At 45.3% G+C, this 16,909-nt stretch overlaps 1 pseudogene; it reads right to left on the bottom strand.

The window, feature by feature from the left end:
• Positions 1-2,439: 2,439 nt before the first annotated feature.
• Positions 2,440-16,909, bottom strand: part of LOC127618444 (serine/threonine-protein kinase Sgk2-like) — a 37,278-nt pseudogene continuing 22,808 nt past the window's right edge.

Raw genomic sequence — 16,909 nt, 5'->3', positions numbered from 1 at the left:
TGGAGTGTGGACATCAGTTGATGGAACGCCCTGTTTACCCAAACATTTCTTTCAACATTATGCTAAATTGACGCATGGTTTAGATCATGTGTCAAAAGGGGGAATGATTGCACATATGAAAGAATTGTGGTTTACCAAGGGCTTCACAATATTCGCTGAGAATGTTTGCAAAAGATGTGTTATTTGTAATACACACAATGTGGCACGAAGCGTTAAAACACAGCTGGTATCCCAGCAAGCCCCAGAAGGGCCGTTCGAGTATGAGAACACATTGTGCTTATCGAGCCGCCAGCGGAGGCGCTGTGGAGCGTGAGATCCAAACGGTAAAGAACAAATTGGCAAAGTGTTGTGAGGAAACCGGACTCTCATGGGTGAAAGCACTCCCAACTGTGTTAATGTACATGAGAATGAGAAAGAGAGTATTGATTGTATTTATAAGCTTCCATCAAGAGGGTTGGGGACTTGCAGCGACAGATATTCACATCATCCTAAGACCACGACCGGGCTATGTGTCCAAGGTTCCTATGACCCCCATCAGGGACCAGGTCGTGAACCTGCAAGCAAGCTGCACTGGGAGGAGGCAGACCCAACTTTCGTTGCTGTGTCTGGTACGTGCTTTGCATATCTATTTGGACCACACTGAGAAGAACTCTGTAATACAGAACAGCCGACCAGGTGTTCTGCTTGCACCAAGCACCCTTCAAGTTGATCCAGTGCACTTTCTCTCCCAGGTTAGCCACTAAGCTTCCTGGATGTTCTTCCTCCCTAGCCTTCTGGCCTGCGAATTCAGCGGAGGAATCTGCGACCAGACTCACTACGAGCCACAAGTGCTCTGTCCTGGGGTAGGGCTCCAAAGGGTTAATTCCCTCTTCAGGCAACTCCCTGTGATGTATTTTCCGTGGTACGGACCCGCATCTCTCTTGGGCAGTCCCTCTGCCCCCGGTCGCTGTGTTTGTAGAGATCCTCCCTCATCAGGTAGGACCTGCCACTGCACCACTCCCACGTTTGGCTGGAAAACCCATGTGGTGTATTGGCCACAAATCAAGTGCGGCCGATACAGTTGCTTCTAGCACGCAACAGCCTGCTTGCACTTGTGTCAGCAGTTCATGTAACACCGTCTAGTGCATGGCACTTTGAAATGGGACCCCTCGTGCCACTACAAGCGTCAAGTGAGTGACAGAAGGGGAATGTCACGGTTACTGTTGTAATCTCTGTTCCCTGATGGAGGAAACAAGATGTTGTGTCCCCCTTGCCACGACACTAGACCTACCACTCTAATTCCTTATTCTCAGCTCCTCAGTGCAAAAACCTGACTGATAGACGCATGCCCGTTTTCCTTTTATACCCGTATGTCTGGGGGCGGGACATGCAAATTCTGTCTGCCAATTTCTCAATGGCCTTTTCTAAGTTCAGAGGTATGCAAGGCTCTCAAGAAAGACCCATTGTGTCACTACATTTGACACAACATCTCGTTCCCTCCATCAGGGAACGGAGGTTACAACAGTAACCATGACGTTTTCTTCACTAAAATGCTTTTGTGAGTGGAACTACATTCTTCCACCATGGATTCGGAGTCTTGGTTTTGTACAGCCCAAGCCTTTGTTGCTAGTTTCAAAACTTAGCTTTTGAACTAGTAACAGAGGCATGCGCTGCTGTGCGAGAGGCTTGCGCTGTGTGTGTGTGTGTGTGTGTGTGTGTGTGTGTGAGAGAGAGAGAGAGAGAGAGAGAGAGAGAGAGAGAAAAGAAACTGAGAGAGATCACGTGTGGGATTACCTCGGTTTGCTGCAGCTCTTGTCAGCAGTTATAGCGCTTCAAATAGCCATGATGTAGGTATTCTTCTCAGCAGCAGTGTGGAAGTGTCGCCATTCTTGTATATAGCCTTTGTTGTAAACAACTGTTTACAGTTGCAGGGGTCCGCAGACATGAAGGCTGTGTTTGTTGGTCATGAGGATGTATGTGTGTGTCCTTGTGTGAGAGTGTGTGAGAGCGAAATAAAGGGGGAGGGGTAGCATGATGGTGCTTTTCCACAGAAATAAAAACATATTTCGGATGATAAAAACTGGTCGTGACTCAAGTCTCTCCATTTGTATGGGAGTGTATGTGTGTGTATGTACAGTATACGAAAGGGAGCGCAAGGGCTCTTTTCAAAAGAAAAGACATTGCTTATCGTTCTTATCTGATTTACTTAAGTAATGTCTTTGTTTTAATTGGTTATTTTGTTGTGGAAGCCTGCACCACTCTAATAAATAATTGAAATAATATGGCAAAGTGATATGGAACCATTATGCGGATAAGACCTGGAACTACTTCATAGCCATGTATTTACTGAAAAATAATTGCACACATTCAAACATTTGTCAAGCAATCAGAATCAAGGATTGTTAGATCATTTTGTCATCCAATGTATTTAATTTATTTTCTTGATCTGCAATCCCCATCTCGATATGGCTCAGCTGAGGGAAGAAAGAAATGACACAGACACCCAATGCTATCAGATCCTTTTTCAAAGTTTATTGTTCAGCACTTATTGTTTCGGCCTTCATTATTCCACATTGCCCACTTTGATCCTGAAAGGATCACATAGCCTTCCCAACCAACTTCAGTATTAGGTATACGTACATAATGGAGCATGGCAATATTAGGCATCATCACATTCAACTTTTGCATTAGTAATTGTAGCAAACATGGGCCAAAAAGTAACATATGTAGAATGCATACAGCAATCGATATAACAGAAGACATTCAGGGCGCGAACAACCCAAACATATTTAAACATTTCCCCATATTCCCTGATCTCCTGTTTTATCAGCTAATACTCTATTCAACTTATCCATTTCCTTTCATACCTTCATGAATTCACCATCATCATCAATGATACCCGGGATGTATGTACAGCATTTGTATGTCACCAAACATTTTACATACTCCTCCTCCATCTTTAGCCAAGAGATAATCCAAATATGTAATACCTCTTGGCTGTCCAACACTGTCGTAGATATGAAGTAGATATACTTCAGGTTCACTTGAGGCATCACCTTCTAGGTACCTTCGTTTCCGGGTGTTTACCCGTACCTTCCCAACCGAAAATTTTTCTTGTAACATTAGCATAAAACATAAACCATCAACATTATTTCTAGGAATTGGAATTACACTTGTGACTCCTTGCTGTTGTGTTGATACTGAACGGTCATAGGCAAGCACGACCGTCTGCCATATGCAAAGCGTCAGTAGGAATGTCTTCATGTTGACTGTTTTGGGTCCCTCCTCAGGTCCTCCTAATTCGCAGATTCCTGGTTGGGCACTGGCGCTGCGTGTTCAGCTCCTCCAGTGCTTTCACTGTTCACCTTGAATTAGTAAGGCCCTCCTCTGGATCCACTGTGGTTGAAGGTCAGTTAGCACCCCCGTTCTGGTCACTGGCAGTACAGTAGTTTGGCCCACTTTGGTTCACCTAAGTTATTTGGTTTCAGACACTTCACCAGAACCTGCTGATTTGGAACAAATGGATGAGTAGGGCTTTCTACAGGCAGAGGGAGTGAGAGAGATATCATCATTTATGCCATTTAATATTTTAATGAGGGAATCCACATATTCTGCAATCACCACCTTGTCACCTGTGGAGAGAAAGCCAGCGCGGCCTTTGACCCAAGGGGTCGGGAAAGGCCTACCCATTAGTTTTTCAAATGGAGAGATTAATAACAGAGGATGGTGACATTCTGAGCTCAGTCAACCGAATCTCTGTATTATTTATTTTGCCAAATTTTCACCATTTTATCATTTTACCTCACACACGGGAAAGCTTCTGTCCATTTAGAAAAAAAAATGGCCCATGATCACGAGTAATAATTTGTTATTCCTGCATGGCAGCATATATGTAAAATCTATTTTCAGGTCTTGGAACGGCAGTTCTGGGTGTGGTAATGAGTCGTGCTTCGTAGGCTTGTCTGTTGTTCTGTGCGCACGTTAGACATGAGTCCAGGATTAATTTGACTGCATTTTGTACCCCATTTATTCAATAAGTTTGATTTCACTTAATTTGAGGCCCAATGTTGTCAGATTCAGATGGATTTGCCTGTAACAATTTAATGTCATTGTGTTTTACCAGTGTTGATTGTATCATGGAAAAAGTCTCTTCAGCTTGATTTAGGTCTGGGCTTACCATAACTTCCCTTGCAGCCCACTTTGCTACTTCATCAGCATACTTCGAGTCTGTGTATATATCAATTGATTTAATTTTAGCCAAATGGCATGCTCTGATCAACACAAACAACTCAGCAGCTTGTTCAGATTTATATGGGAGCGAATAAGCTTCGATAATTATATTCGGGAGTTCCGTTACAGCATAACCAAACCAGTATACGGAATCATGTGGCTTGGAACAGGACCCATCAACGTACCAATGGTCCCCCTCCTCCAGGGCAGATGATGAAACATGTGGCCTGCATAAAGTATGTTTTCAGGCGATCGATTCAATCATGTGGATCGTTGTAAAATTCACCTTTAATTTGTAATGATAAAGTCGGGGCGTGTACATTGGAGGTTGGTTTATTTGTCTGATTAGCAGTAGCCAATAAAATAACTTCATACCCCGATCAACGTTGTGCTGTGATGTGTTGTGCATGATTGTTCCTACCTGGTGAGAGGTGTGCACAACTAATGGATGTGAGAGAACAATACGTTCTGCATGTTGTACCATCAATGCCGCAGCAGTCACTGCTTGCAAACATGCAGGGAGGCCTTCGGCGACTGACTCTAAAAATTGCTGAGCGAGGATCAGGCTGCTGTGCCTGTCGCCTTGTGCACATACAGATGAAAGGGTCCATCATGATTTGTTAGCAATGTCCATTTCAGCAGTCCACTTGATAGGTTTTTCAGCCCTTGAGAGTGTTGCTTCTCTCAGGATTTTGTCAAATTACGAGCAGTTTGGCACCCATGCTCGACAATAGTTCACTAAACCCAAGAATCTTTGCATTTGAGTCTTTGTTTTTGGGTGTTGGAAGGTATTAATCATCTTCACTCTGTCTTTGGAGAGACGTAATGTTCCTTTCTGTAGTTCATGACCCAGATTGATAGTTCAGTTTTACCCATTGCAGCTTTTCTTTTGATGCCTTGAAGCCAGCCTTCGCTAATAGATTGCACACTATAGTTGAAGCGGCTGTGCATAACTTGATGTTCGGGCTGGAAAGCAGGATGTCGTCAGCATATTGCAATAGACAGGTGGCAGCTTGGTGTTCTTCAAAGTAGTGTGCACTACAGCAGAGAACACAACAGGTGAGTCTCTAAATTCCTGGGGCATCCTGTTACTGTTGGCCTCCATATGTGAATGCGAACCACGGCTGTGTAACAGTCATGACTGACACTGAAGAATGCAGAACACAAATTAATAATAGTAAAATGAGTGTAGTCTGCTGGAATTTTGTTAATAGTAGTGCACACATCCGGCACCACTGATGACAATGGCATAAATATGTTCAACTCTTGCGATAATCGCCATGTATTATTAGCTTTCTTCATAGGATTAATTGGTGATTTATATGATGAGTGAATGGGTTTTAAAATACCTTGTTTCAGACACTGTATTAATACCTTTTAATATTTTTGTTTTTCTGACAGAGGATACTGTTTGCAGTATACTGGCAAGTTAGAGTGGAGTTTGGCAACATATGTCTCATCTCTGTGGGCGGCCCATAGAGCTGGGTCGACGTTGAGCATTTCCTGTTTCGCAGCAGAAGTGTTGACAGACGTTGAGCTGCAACCTTCTCTGCAATGTCCTGTATACACAGACTGACAATATACTGAGGGAAACAGCAATTGTAATGAGTTAGAATCAAAAGTTAGTTTTTTCTTCCCAATTTTATGCATCGGATCACAGACCAGCAGGCAGAAAAATCGAGCCAAAATAAACTACGTTTTATTCAATCTCTCATCATACAGGTTAATACTTGATCATTAAATCAGTCTTACCTGTCTGGAGAGATCCCGACGAGCCCCCAAACTGTTAGATAATTTTGTCATCCAATGTATTGAATTTATTTTCTTGATCTACAATCCCATCTCGATACGGCTCAGCTGAGGGAAGAAAGAAATGACACAGACACCCAATGCTATCAGATCCTTCTTCAAAGTTTATTGTTCAGCACTTTGTTATATGGTCCAGAAAAAACACATTCCACTGGACCCCCACCAATGAAATAGTTCTTTACCTTATATGGGGGTGACATACATGTTTGAGCTACATATGAAACGTGAGAGTAGAGACAGGAAACACATTCCTATAGAAAACATCCTTTGAACAGGGAGCAGCAGCAGCTACCCCAACAAAAGAAGTTTAAAGAGGCCTTCATTATTCCACAAGGATTCAACAGACCCGTGGTATAAATAACCTGCCTTGGTGCTCATAGCAACAATATATCACTCAATATATCAATATTAAAAAATCAGAATGCCAACGGTATACGATTTTCCACTTATCATTGTGGAAATCTTTCATGGATTTGCTGGCCATGAACACAGTATTTCACTTTAAGTTAATTACTGGTCATGCCAAATGCTCTCTTTTAAATTTTTCAATAGTAGGCTATATTAATTTATAAAATATTCAATTATATTAATAGTTTTTATTTTATTTTAAACCAATACAAAGCTTTTATATTTTAAATTAAGATTGTAAGCTTTTAAAATTAGTAAGCCTGTATTCTCTTGTTATGGACCTATATTAATTCACATACACATTGAAATATCAGCTATTCATATCTTTATGGCATGCAGAATTTTTTCCCATTGGTCCTTTTGAGCTCTTGTGGCAGAAGCGGGGTTTGTTCTTGCTTATTGTCTGTAAATTCTACATTTTATAATCATCTCTTGTTCGGTTAAAATGTGTTGTAATTGATCCATTAATTAAAATCTGTTAAATTTACAGTAAACTACTGGTAGCCGTGGGTGCCAGAAATTTACTGTAAAAAAATATGGTGACCATATTTCAGGCTTCACAGGATGTAATTTTGATGGCTGTATATTTTCAGTTCACCAACGTTTATATTGTTAAATGGTATAAACTTGATATACTAAACTTCTGGAACTTTAAAAGTTTTCTTTTCACTTTAAAATGTATTGTAAATCACCATGATAACTACAGACGGCCACATGATGACTTAAAGTTCATCAAGAGTGGCCCTTCCAGGAGCAATAATAAATACATGTAGAAACATTGAACAGTGTTACTCACCCAAACACAAAACACCATCAGGGTAACACATATGATACTAAAAAAATGCAATAAATATTAACTAAACTACATAAAACATAACACTGAACATCCCAATGTACATAACAGATATCAAAAATAAGAAGAAACATAACTATTACTATAAAATATAATGAAATGCTATAGGTCACACAGGGACCTCTGGGAACAATAGTTTACTGTAAAAAGCATGTATTCGCTTACAGTTAATATACAGCAAAATCATACTTTTTTCATGTAAAGAATATTTTTACAATATTTTACAGTAAAATTGCATGTATTGTCTCAATTAACTTTTTTTCTTCTTCACTTTTTCACCTTGTTTTACAGTTAAAATTATGGAAATGTTAACCCTAAGTTTTGGATTTTTTTTTACCAGTTGTGTTTCTTATCTGACATTTGCTTAGATGACACTATCAGTTTGATTCATGTTTAGGATAGGAATGGTGGTTTTGTTAATTTAAAGCGTAATAGAGCATTAACATTAAAAACTGTTTTGTCAGTTAGTGCTCACAGCTGTGTTTAATTTCTTTTCAGTCCTTCTGCACTACTGTTTCCGTTGTTCAATGCTAAGTCTGTCTTGGTAATTGTATTACATGTATTCTGGATTTTTGAGAAAAACCTGAGTCAGCTAAGTGTCCTTTAGTTTACTTTAGTTTTCGATCTTCAGGTTTTTTCAAGCTTTGTTATATGCTTCGAGTCTCCGAGATATTTGTGGAATTAAAGGTTTACATTAAAGATTTTGTTTTGTCTCTAATTAGACTGACTCTCCACTTGGGTTCAAATTCTCCAAGTTTGTCCATATTCAACCCACCACGTTACAAATAAAACATATATTTAAAAAAGCAGATTTATGATGTTCACATTTTTAAATTATTCATAATATCTTATTACAAAATATGCTTTTTAATAATAGCAAAAGCATTGTACAGGATGTTTTTGCACATACAATACAACCGTAATAAAACAATTTTTCAGATTTTTTCCAAAAACATCACATACATGCTTGTTTCGGAAATTGGATATAAAGCATAATAAACCTTATATAAGAAACACAGATCCATACTTTGATCCCTATGAGACAAGCAATATGAGAAATTAAGATTTTTACAGATTTTGCAACTTGCTGCAGTGTCCTACAATGTTGCACAATGAAAATTGTGCATACTGATGAAACATTTTTTAGTCACGCACATTGAGCACAAAATCAACAAGTGATCATCCTACAGTAACAATTCATTCATTTTTTTACCCTCATTAACATGGTATATAGGCATAGTAAAAAAAGGATAATATACTCAAAAACATTTCAATGTTTTTCCAGTGAACAGAAATGACATGTACTTGATGCTTGAAGGTCATCCTGATGTGAGAGAACGTGCCTCAAAGAAAGCCATCTTCTCCAGAGATATAGGAGAAGCCGGTGAAGGCGTTGGAGCTGCTGGTGGCCAGGCTTGGTGTGGGTTCAGGCGTATGGCCCACAGAGTTGGGAACCATCTCTCTGGTGAACTCTGGATCAATGTGCTGAAGGTCTGCAGGGCCTCTCTGAAGAAACAAGCCACAAGTCTAATTACACAACTTGCCATTAGCTACAGTGCCAGATGGAACTGTCTAACTGAATCCATAAATAACAAAGTAATGTTAGATGTTAGTGCAGAAGTAAGTCATATTAATAATCTCTGTCACAGTTTGAAAACAATATAGGCCAAAGGGCTGGCACATTTGGTCTAGAACAGACATGGTTTGTTAGAACGTACCACATTGGGGTTATATGGAGGAGTAATTCGCTTGTGGTAGAGGTCGTCCCAGTTTATGTGGGCAAAGAACACATGATTTTTAATCTCCAGCTGCAAGTCACAACAGTTGACAAGTTAACAATTACACTTCACCTGACAAACAATTTCACAATGAAAAGGTTGACTGACTTGAATCAACTGAATTTCCTTTTCAATAACACCACTGTCCTTCATCACAAGGGTTATCAACCTGTGGGGCAGAGGGGCAGGAGATTATGGTGTTCAAACCTAAACTCGAGAGAAGGAAAAACATTAAGGGGCAGATTCATTAAGAATGAATTGCTTGCCCCAGACTCTGTATTGTTGGTAATGGGGCAGTCATCGATGTTGAGAATAGACACATAAAGAGTTGGGTCCTAACCAGAGTCATGATCGCCAGTCTGATTCTTTTAAGGGGTTGAAGGTCGGCTGGAGCTCATTTCAGGAGTGGTGCTCGAAGGGTCATTTTAAAAACTAGGGAAATTGTTGAATATTTGTTTATAGAGAAATAGGGCAGATATCTGACATTGCTGGATGTGTGATTGTTATTATTTTAATTTTATTTTTAAAAAAATTGTGTGTGTCTATAATCATGTAGGACCATTGAGATGTTGTTGGGGGCCAGGGTGGGGGTGGGGTTGGGGGGATTGGATGGGGGAGGGGGTATAGTGGGGGTTAATGGTTGATTCTGTATTTATGTTTTTCTTTTCTGTGTTCAATATGTAGGAAAAAAGAATGAATTGTTGCTGTTAAAAGCATCGTTTTTTGCATGCGTCAACTTTGCTTGTTTAGCGGCAAATTCACTAAAGGAATTATTCAGATCAAGCAACGGTGCAAACATGGCCAAACAAAATGCTGCTGAATTCAATTTGCATGAGCAATTCTGATCTTGCAGTCCGTTTCTGAGTGCAATATAGCCAAGGTTGCTGGAGACCACTGTATTTGACCCACCCTGTAGGTGCTGAACAGCATCACTTTGATCTAGACATCTGGATCATCTCTTAAACATGCAGAAAGTGTGCTTGACGACAACACGCATCTGGATATTGTGGTGTATTTTTATCATGTTAAGTATACATTAATCAAGTATAATCGATGCATTTTATTCTACAATTATTTCTGATGGTCAAGTATGTATTTTACTGTGTGTGTGAGTAAAGAAGCCTGTGAAGATTAGGCCCCTCAGAATGCAATGTGTGACCACATATGGTACTCATATATGGTAAGCTTGAGTCTCATGGTTTGACACTAGAGAAGATTTAGTGGTGGGGCCTCAAAGATGTTTTTCTGCTCAAAACACTACAGACTGAAGACACAGAACAAAAATGTATGGAAGGTTTAGCCACGTCTTGTGAGACCTATATAAGTGGGTGCAAACTCAAGACATGTTAGTTGTTCTAGAGGCAACTCGGCTTTATGGTCTGACAATAAAGTCTATTCTTCTGAAATCAAAAACTTTCTTTGAGAGTGAGTTTTTCACAAAAAAGGACAGAACAGGGCAGAAGAGTGACCACAGCAGCACGTTGACTGGCCAAGCAACACAATAAATGGTGGCCACTGAAAAAGGTAAGCAATTTGCTTATTCATTTTGTGTTGCTTGCCAGTTTACTTGTGGTGGTGGAACACTCTAAAAGCTCTTCCAAATTTAAATAAGGAAAATAAAAAATAAATAAAGGGTTTTGATTCCAGAAGAAATAATTGCATGCAATGGCCAATGAGAGTTGGCAACCAGTATTTGCATGTCCCGCCCCCGGACATACGGGAATTTAAGCAGCGCAAATACGGGAGTTCATTCAGAAAATTTCTTCAGAGCCGATGGTTGTGTCTGCAATTGCTGCGTGTTACACACCGAGTTCCTGTCATTCCTCTGCTGCATGCTGTTGGATTCCACGGCGCACAACAGCGGCTTTCTCCTGTTTGCACGGCTGTGCATTCCTGCCCCTGGGCGCTTCAACAGTGCAGATCATAAAAGAACTCTCACGAGTCCTTTTTTCATAAAAGAGTGATTTTATTTAAAAGAGTAATTTCCTCTAAAAGAGCAAAACACAGCGGCGTTGAACGTCCTTTTAAGGACACGTCTTTATAAAGATGCCTTTCCGCCCCTGTGTTGTTTCTGGATGCGGTAGAGTGCTCTCCGCTTCAGACGGCCACAGGCGTTGTCTCGTGTGTCTGGGTAGCGATCACACTGAGGCTGCCTTTGTGGATGTTCATGTTCTCACTGCGAGAACATGACCATGACAACGTTGCAGTCGCGGCTTGCTTACAACAGTGAGCAAGCCACTCCAGCCGCCCCCCGTGTTGCTCCTTCTTCCCACGGGATTGAGGACGATGCGGCTGGCGATGGAGGCGATTTGGGGATGGCAGCGGGTGCAGCTCCGCTGGGTACGCCCCCTCGGACCACCCGCACCCCAGCACACTCGTTGATTCCCGTCCCTGCTCGAGGCGGCGGCGACTCACCTCACAGCCAGTCTGCTGACCCTCTTGCGATGGAAGCAGATGAGCTCGCCGCGGCATCGGAGGGCGTGGTATCTGATGCTGAGGACTCCCCTGGGCTGCCGCTTTTCGGGCCTGCACGCCCAGGCTGAGGCCGACGCACAGATGACCGACATGCTTTCCCGGGCAGCCAACAGCGTGGGCTTGGACTGGAACCCTCCATCCTCCCCACAGCCATCACGGCTGGACGACTGGTTCCTGGGGTCTGGGTGCCCCCCCCGGTTCCGTTTTTCCCGGAAGTGCATGACGAGCTGACGTCTTCGTGGAGAGCACCCCTCTCCACTCGTCACACCGCCACAGGCTCGTCCGCCCTCGCCACCCTCGACGGCGGAGCGCGCCACGGGTACGCGGCGATTCCCCAGGTGGAAAGGGCGGTTGCGATCCATCTATGCCCCGGAACCCCTACCACCTGGCGAGGTCACCCAGTACTCCCTTCCCGGACCTGTAGAGCAACCTCCTCGCTGACAGCGAAGGCCGCTTCTGCCCTGCATGCCATGGCTCTCCTGCAGGTCCACCAAGCCAAGGCACTACGCAACATGCACAGGGGTGGCCCTGATCCCGACACGCTGCAGGAACTGCGCTCAGTGACCGACCTCGCCCTGAGAGCGACGAAGGTCACAGCGCAAGCACTTGGGCAGGCGATGGCCACGCTAGTGGTCCAGGAACGTCAACTGTGGCTGAACATGGTCAAGATGCGTGAAGCTGACAAGACTCGCTTCCTCAAAGCCCCTGTCTCCCAGTTCGGCCTCTTCGGCGACACCATCGAAGACTTTGCCCAGCAGTTCTCCACGATAAAGAAGCAGACGGAGGCCATCTCTCACATCATGCCTCGCTGCAAGCCTGCCGCCACGGCCCATGCCCTGTCTGCTCGCCGAGGGCGTCCTCCCGCGGCCAGAAGACAAGCTCCTGCTCTGCCTCAACCCGGGCCCAGCTCTCAGCCCCAGCGTCGAGAAAACCGCGGGAAGCGCACGCCCCCTGTCTCACGGACCCCCTCGAGGACCCGGAAGTTTCCCAGGCGCTCCTGAGACAACGCACCCAGAGCCCAAGACATTAGCTCCGGAGGTGGTAAGACCGCTCCGTCCCCCAATGGAGGGCCGGGAGGAGAATCCTTTGTTTTTTCATTTGCCGCACCCCTTAACAGGGGCTGCGGTACCCAAATTCTCAATAAAAGAGCTATTTCCTTTGTCTCTGGGGCACATGGCCCGCAAATGCCGTTCTCACGGCACTCTGCTTTCAGGCCTCAACAGTCCCGGCTCCATGGACGCGGTGTCCACGCCTTCAGCCTCACGACTGTTCCCCGGCCGGCCGGTTCAAGCCCCTTCAAGCCAGGCGCCATGGTCCCGCTAAAACGTTTCCAACAGCTCCTGGGGCATATGGCATCCTCCGCGGCGGCCGCGCCGCTGGGGTTGATGCATATGAGACCACTTCAGCACTGGCTCCGGACTCGAGTCCCCGAGACGAGCATGGCGCCGTGGCACGCACAACGTAAAAGTTACTTCTGCCTGCCGCCAAACCTTCAAACCCTGGACAGACCTCTGCTTTCTAAGGGCAGGAGTACCCTTGCAGCAGGTGTCCCGACGCGTTCTGGTCACAACCGACGCTGCAATGTGCGCGAAGCCGCAGGCCGGTGGAACCAAGGCCCGCTGCACTGGCACATCAACTGCCTAGAGCTGCTGGCTGTTTTTCTGGCCCTGCAGAAATTTCTCCCGTTAATTCGGAACAAACACGTCCTAGTTAGGACAGACAGCACCATGGTCGTAGCCTACATAAACCGCCAAGGCGGAGTACGCTCCCTCCACATGTCACAGCTTGCCCGTCGTCTCCTCCTTTGGAGTCAGCAGCGACTCAAGCCACTGCGCGCCACTCAAATCCCCGGCAACCTCAATGTGATAGCGGACGCGCTGTCAAGACAAAGCTTGCCTGGCAGAGAGTGGAGGCTCCACCCCCAGTCGGTCCAGCTGATTTGGGACCGGTTCGGTAAGGCTCAGGTAGACCTGTTTGCCTCCCAAGAAACCTCCCACTGCCCGCTCTGGTATGCCCGGACAGAGGCTACCCTCGGGGCAGACGCGTTGGTACACAGCTGGCCTGCGGGGCTGCGCAAGTACGCATTTACCCCAGTGAGCCTTCTTGCACAGGTGCTATGCAAGGTCAGGGAGGAAAAGGAGAAAGTTATTCTGGTAGCCCCTTACTGGCCCACCCGGACTTGGTTTTCAGACCTCACGCTCCTCACGACAGCCCCTCCCTGGCAAATTCCCCTGAGGAAGGACCTTCTTTCTCAGGGACGGGGCACGCTCTGGCACCCACACCCAGACCTCTGGAACCTCCACGTCTGGCCCTTGGACGGGATGCGGAAGATCTAGCCGGCCTACCATCGACCATCATAGATACAATCAATCAAGACAGAGCCCCCTCTACCAGGCATCTTTAAGGTATAAAATGGCGTCTGTTCGCGGACTGCTCAGTCCGCGAACAGACCGCAGACCCGCAGAAGTGCGCAGTTAGGTCAGTGCTCGTGTTTCTTCAGGAGAGGCTGGAGAGGAGGCTGTCCCCCTCCACCCTCAAGGTGTATGTCGCCGCTATCGTGGCCCACCATGACACAGTAGACAGCAAGTCTCTTGGTAAGCACGACTTAATCGTCAGGTTCCTAAAAGGTGCCCGGAGGATAACTCCCTCCCGGCCTAACCTGTTCCCCTCCTGGGATCTCTCGGTCGTCCTTATGGGACTCCAGAGACCCCCCTTCGAGCCGCTTGACTCAGTTGGACTCAGGGCCCTCTCTCTCAAGACCGCCCTGCTGATCGAGCTCGCTTCCATCAAGAGGGTCGGGGACCTGCATGCGTTCTCTGTTAGCGACGCTTGCCTGGAGTTCGGTCCGGCAGACACTTTCGTGATCCCAAGACCACGACCGGGCTATGTGCCCAAGGTTCCTACCACACCCTTCAGAGATCAGGTGGTGAACCTGCAAGCGCTGCCCCGGGAGGAGGCAGATCCAGCCCTTTCACTGCTGTGTCCAGTACGTGCTTTACGGATTTATCTGGACCACACACAGAGCACCAGACGCTCTGAACAGCAGAAAGGGAACGCTGTCTCCAAGCAGAGACTCGCCCACTGAGTTGTCGACGCCATTTCCCTGGCTTATCACACCCAGGCCGTGCCCCCCCTTGCGGGTCCGAGCCCACTCCACCAGGAGTGTTGCGTCCTCATGGGCACTGGCTAGGGGCACTGCCCTAGCAGACATTTGTAGAGCAGCGGGCTGGGCAACACCTAACACTTTTGCGAGGTTCTACAATCTCCGAGTTGAGTCAGTATCGTCCCGTGTTTTCTCAGGTACCGAGCCTGTAGAACTCGATAGCACGCCCACGATCTGACTGGGTGAATCGCTTGCACCTAGCGCCTTTCCCCCTAACCAGGGGAAACAGTGCGCCTTCATTCCCAGGAGATCCCAGGTTTGGGACACTGGTTGATTCCTCCCTAGCCCTCGTGGGTCGCAGTTCAGCGGAGGAACCGCCGACCCAAGCCACTGCGGGTACCGCAAGCTACCCTGTACTGGTATAGGTGCTCCACAGGTAAGGCCTCCTTCAGACTCCCCCTGTGTGTAACACCACGGTTCTGTCCCCTCTGGCGAGCGGACTCCCGTGTTTCCCTTAGGCAGTCACGGCTGCCTCGGTTGCTGTGCTGTATGTTCCCCCCTCTATGAGGCTGGATCCACCACCGCACCAACTTTTCCACATAGGCCCTAAGTCAGGCCTCTGATGGTTTTGCCACTTAAACTTGCCTCCCCTCTCGGGTAGGCGTGGCCTCCGCAGGGTGTTCTCCGCCCTGAATAAGCGTGTAAGGGCCCCGGCCTTAGTTGCTCTATGCGAGAAACATAGAGAGAAAAGAGGCCCGGCCAGGCTTGGCCCGTTAAGGAATCCTGATGGCTTAAATGGGGCATTGGGGAAGGGTACGTGCAGCTGATACAGTTGGTCGTCCTGCACGTAAAAATACCTGCTCGCTCCTGTATCAGCAGTTCACGTACACGGCTCAGCGCATGGCACTTTTATAAGTGGACCCCTAGTGTCGCTTCTCTGACACAACGTGGAAAGAGCGACAGAAGGGGAATGTCTAGGTTATGTATGTAACCTCCGTTCCCCGACGGAGGGAACGAGACGTTGTGTCTCCCCTGCCATGTCGCTGAGCCGAGCCACTGTGGTTCTACCATTTCCGGCTCCTCAGAAAAATCCTGAATGAACTCCCGTATTTGCGCCGCTTAAATACCTGTATGTCCGGGGGCGGGACATGCAAATACTGGTTGCCAACTCTCATTGGCCTATTTTCATAGTTCAGAGGTGAATATCGGCGCTCAAGAGAGACCCCTAGTGTCGCTTCTCTGACACAACGTCTCGTTCCCTCCATCGGGGAACAGAGGTTACATACGTAACCTAGACGTTTAATGTAATAGATTCTGATTATGTATCCTTATATTTAGGGAAGAATTGTATTGCAAAATATTGGTGGCCAATGATGAAAAAAGGTACAGTGCCAATGGGAAACAACAGTAAATCCATTGATTTTTCATTCTGCTGACAAAAATTACATGAAAATGTTGTGTGGGACTCCATTGATGGCTACTCCTCAGGAAGTAGTCATCAATAAAATATACAAACACAGATGATAACAACAAACAAATTGGTAGAGACTATTGATGCTGAACTACTTAAAGAATTGGAGCGTCAGATACCAAATAAGTTATGGTCTCAGCATGACACAGATGTAGGACTGGTAAATTCAGCCAGTCCAATAAGAATACAACTTAAGCTAGATGCACATCTGCCAAGAAAATCGCAGTACTCTTTGCGGCCTGAGGCTGAACCAGGCATAAAAGACACTATAGATGGTCTAGTAAAAGCAGGAGTATTAATGGAAACTAACAGTTACTGTAATACTCCAATTTTGCCTGTGATCAAAACAAACAAATCTAAATGGCGCCTTGTTCATGATTTACGAGTAATCAATGATATAGTATAAAATTGGCCGGCTGATGTTCCAAATCTGCACACGCTGCTGACAAATGTCCCTCTTGATGACAAATACTTTACTGTGATTGATTTATGCGCCGCCTTTTTCAGTGTTCCGGTGGTGGAGGGAAGTAGACACATATTAGCATTCATGTATGCTGGTAAGCAGTATACTTATACCAGAAAACCACAAAAGAAATGCTAACGTGTCAAGATAATGGGAAAGAGAAATAAAAAAGGAGTAGTTTGTAACTGGAGTATGAAAAGTAAATCTTAAATGAGAAAACTTCACATTCATGTGTCTGTTTTAAGTGCGGTCTATTAAAATTTATGAGAAAACACAATTTTTGACAATATTAAATTAAACATTATAATGTCTTGATTTCAAAAATGTAAAAACCCATGAT

The sequence above is a fragment of the Xyrauchen texanus genome, chromosome 25 (assembly GCF_025860055.1).
Source record: "Xyrauchen texanus isolate HMW12.3.18 chromosome 25, RBS_HiC_50CHRs, whole genome shotgun sequence".
Taxonomy (NCBI): Eukaryota; Metazoa; Chordata; class Actinopteri; order Cypriniformes; family Catostomidae; genus Xyrauchen; species Xyrauchen texanus.
Note: the sequence above shows the minus strand (reverse complement) of the source record. Positions and strands in the feature narration are given on the sequence as shown.